This window comes from Schistocerca cancellata, unplaced genomic scaffold, assembly GCF_023864275.1.
Source record: "Schistocerca cancellata isolate TAMUIC-IGC-003103 unplaced genomic scaffold, iqSchCanc2.1 HiC_scaffold_537, whole genome shotgun sequence".
Taxonomy (NCBI): Eukaryota; Metazoa; Arthropoda; class Insecta; order Orthoptera; family Acrididae; genus Schistocerca; species Schistocerca cancellata.
The window spans coordinates 13,968-17,500 of NW_026046551.1; the positions used below are offsets into that span (position 1 = coordinate 13,968).

Here is a 3,533-nt window from a genome sequence, read left to right on the forward strand (position 1 = left end):
AACCCACGTTGTGCCTTAACCTAACCCACGTTGTGCCTTAACGTAACCCACGTTGTGCCTTAACGTAACCCACGTTGTGCCTTAACCTAACCCACGTTGTGCCTTAACCTAACCCACGTTGTGCCTTAACCTAACCCACGTTGTGCCTTAACCTAACCCACGTTGTGCCTTAACCTAACCCACGTTGTGCCTTAACCTAACCCACGTTGTGCCTTAACCTAACCCACGTTGTGCCTTAACCTAACCCACGTTGTGCCTTAACCTAACCCACGTTGTGCCTTAACCTAACCCACGTTGTGCCTTAACCTAACCCACGTTGTGCCTTAACCTAACCCACGTTGTGCCTTAACCTAACCCACGTTGTGCCTTAACCTGCTCTGTAATTGGCATATGACACGTTACATTAATCTAGTGTTGTCTAACCACAACCCTCTGAATATAGTTCGCTACTCGCACCGCCCACCCTCTTGTGTGTCGTTTCATGTTGAACACTTCGCAAGTGTTGCTTACTTTTTACATGCTCCCGCTGTACACTGTAATGTGGACAACTGCAGGATGTACATCGCCCCCCCCCCCTCCACCCTGCCTTCGCACGCTGGTCGTTCAGGTGCTTGCGTGTTCAATGCCCTTCGCAGCTGTTCACTGGCATTCGCATGTCGAAGCGCTCAGTCTACGTCGTGGTACGGCCTGTGTCCACTGTCCGCTGATATCGTAAGCTTAATCCTCACATTGTACTGCACATAGGTCCGTATGTACTGAATGATACGCTGTGGCACATGTGTGACCGTACGACTGCGCCCAACAACAGCGAACCATACGGTCCAAATGTTGTGCACTCAGCCACGTGCCGTCTCCCCATAACAGCTACATTGCAGTGTGGTACGCCATAGAGACGTGTGGGAGTAACGGACGCCCTGGATGGCGATCAGCATGAGCCGTCTGTTGATGTAGTGGCGCGTGTATTCAAACGTAGTCGTCTCTTCTCACACAGTGTGATAGCATGGTGCACCGCGTTCCACATCTGCGACATGGTACAGATGCTGGTTGACAGTCGGTCTCGTAATGGACATCGCATACGTAGGGGGCCACCTCCCACGTGTTCTCTAGTCGTGCACATTTTGTTGCGTGTATGTGGGCAGACGTAGTGTGTCGTGACACCTAACAGACAGGTATGCAATAATCGTTGCATTTGCAAACTGGGATGGACGTCTACGTTTGCTGGTGACGTGACGCAACGCAAATGAACAACTGGTAAACCCATTGTGGTGCGGTTGTTGTTGCTGGAGGTAAATCAGTAAGGGCAAATCTGTGTGTGAAGCGATACGCGGCGGTGGCTGGGTGGGACCGTCCCCGGCCGGTGAGGGGGGGCCGCCCGGCGTGCTGGCCGCGCGGTGCGTGGGCGCACGCGCTACAGCCGGCTGGTGGGGGCGCCCAGTGGCAGGCGCGCCGGCCGACGGACGCGGCAGGCGGCGCAGCTGCGCGCCGGGGCACCCTGCGCGCGGCGCCGGGCGGCCAAAGTGGGTCCTCGCGGGCCCGGTGCGAAGCGCGGTGGACATCTGCAGTGTGCTGGTCCGACTGAGGACTGTGTGCGTTGAGGATGCGCCGCCGCCCGGCACTCGGCGCCGCGACGCCGTCTGCTGCTCGGTCGCCCCAGCGGTTCTCGCTGGTGGTTTGTATCGCAGTTGTGCAGACGTGTTGGCACGTGCGCTGTGCTGGGAGAGTTCGCTTCGGCACCCACGTGGGGCCTTTGCCCTTCTGTGGCGCTGGCGTTGGAGCTGCCGGTCACCGTAGGTGGCGCGTGTTGTCTCCCGCCGGCAATGCCACGACAGCACGCTCCCGGGCCTCTGTCGGCAGCGGCAAGCTCAGTTGGGAGCACGGGTGGTCGCACCTAAAGCGTCTACTCGCCTAACTCCGGGCGATTGCGCCTCTCTCGAACCCGACCAAGTACTTAGGACGGCGCTGCGCGCCGCCGGGACCTGAGAGGGTTTCGAGGTGTATTGTGCAGGGGAGCTCAGCCTCCTCCTGTTTGCAGAATAATTGAGCGGACGCTTGCGTGTTCGCGCGGGCCCCTGGGACACACTCCCGGGCGGCCGGCTGCTCAGCTCTAGTTGACGCAGCTCCCTGGTTGATCCTGCCAGTAGTCATATGCTTGTCTCAAAGATTAAGCCATGCATGTCTCAGTACAAGCCGCATTAAGGTGAAACCGCGAATGGCTCATTAAATCAGTTATGGTTCCTTAGATCGTACCCACGTTACTTGGATAACTGTGGTAATTCTAGAGCTAATACATGCAAACAGAGTCCCGACCAGAGATGGAAGGGACGCTTTTATTAGATCAAAACCAATCGGTCGGCTCGTCCGGTCCGTTTGCCTTGGTGACTCTGAATAACTTTGGGCTGATCGCACGGTCCTCGTACCGGCGACGCATCTTTCAAATGTCTGCCTTATCAACTGTCGATGGTAGGTTCTGCGCCTACCATGGTTGTAACGGGTAACGGGGAATCAGGGTTCGATTCCGGAGAGGGAGCCTGAGAAACGGCTACCACATCCAAGGAAGGCAGCAGGCGCGCAAATTACCCACTCCCGGCACGGGGAGGTAGTGACGAAAAATAACGATACGGGACTCATCCGAGGCCCCGTAATCGGAATGAGTACACTTTAAATCCTTTAACGAGTATCTATTGGAGGGCAAGTCTGGTGCCAGCAGCCGCGGTAATTCCAGCTCCAATAGCGTATATTAAAGTTGTTGCGGTTAAAAAGCTCGTAGTTGGATTTGTGTCCCACGCTGTTGGTTCACCGCCCGTCGGTGTTTAACTGGCATGTATCGTGGGACGTCCTGCCGGTGGGGCGAGCCGAAGGCGTGCGACCGCCTCGTGCGTGTTCGTGCGTCCCGAGGCGGACCCCGTTGAAATCCTACCAAGGTGCTCTTTATTGAGTGTCTGGGTGGGCCGGCACGTTTACTTTGAACAAATTAGAGTGCTTAAAGCAGGCAAGCCCGCCTGAATACTGTGTGCATGGAATAATGGAATAGGACCTCGGTTCTATTTTGTTGGTTTTCGGAACCCGAGGTAATGATTAATAGGGACAGGCGGGGGCATTCGTATTGCGACGTTAGAGGTGAAATTCTTGGATCGTCGCAAGACGAACAGAAGCGAAAGCATTTGCCAAGTATGTTTTCATTAATCAAGAACGAAAGTTAGAGGTTCGAAGGCGATCAGATACCGCCCTAGTTCTAACCATAAACGATGCCAGCCAGCGATCCGCCGCAGTTCCTCCGATGACTCGGCGGGCAGCCTCCGGGAAACCAAAGCTTTTGGGTTCCGGGGGAAGTATGGTTGCAAAGCTGAAACTTAAAGGAATTGACGGAAGGGCACCACCAGGAGTGGAGCCTGCGGCTTAATTTGACTCAACACGGGAAACCTCACCAGGCCCGGACACCGGAAGGATTGACAGATTGATAGCTCTTTCTTGATTCGGTGGGTGGTGGTGCATGGCCGTTCTTAGTTGGTGGAGCGATTTGTCTGGTTAATTCC

General features: G+C 55.5%; 1 non-coding gene across 1 annotated transcript in view; it reads left to right on the plus strand.

The window, feature by feature from the left end:
• Positions 1-2,118: 2,118 nt before the first annotated feature.
• LOC126129448 (small subunit ribosomal RNA) overlaps positions 2,119-3,533 on the plus strand; it is a 1,909-nt gene continuing 494 nt past the window's right edge. The window contains exon 1 of the ribosomal RNA XR_007527307.1: positions 2,119-3,533. This exon is cut by the window's right edge and continues 494 nt beyond it. This is a non-coding gene — a ribosomal RNA (small subunit ribosomal RNA).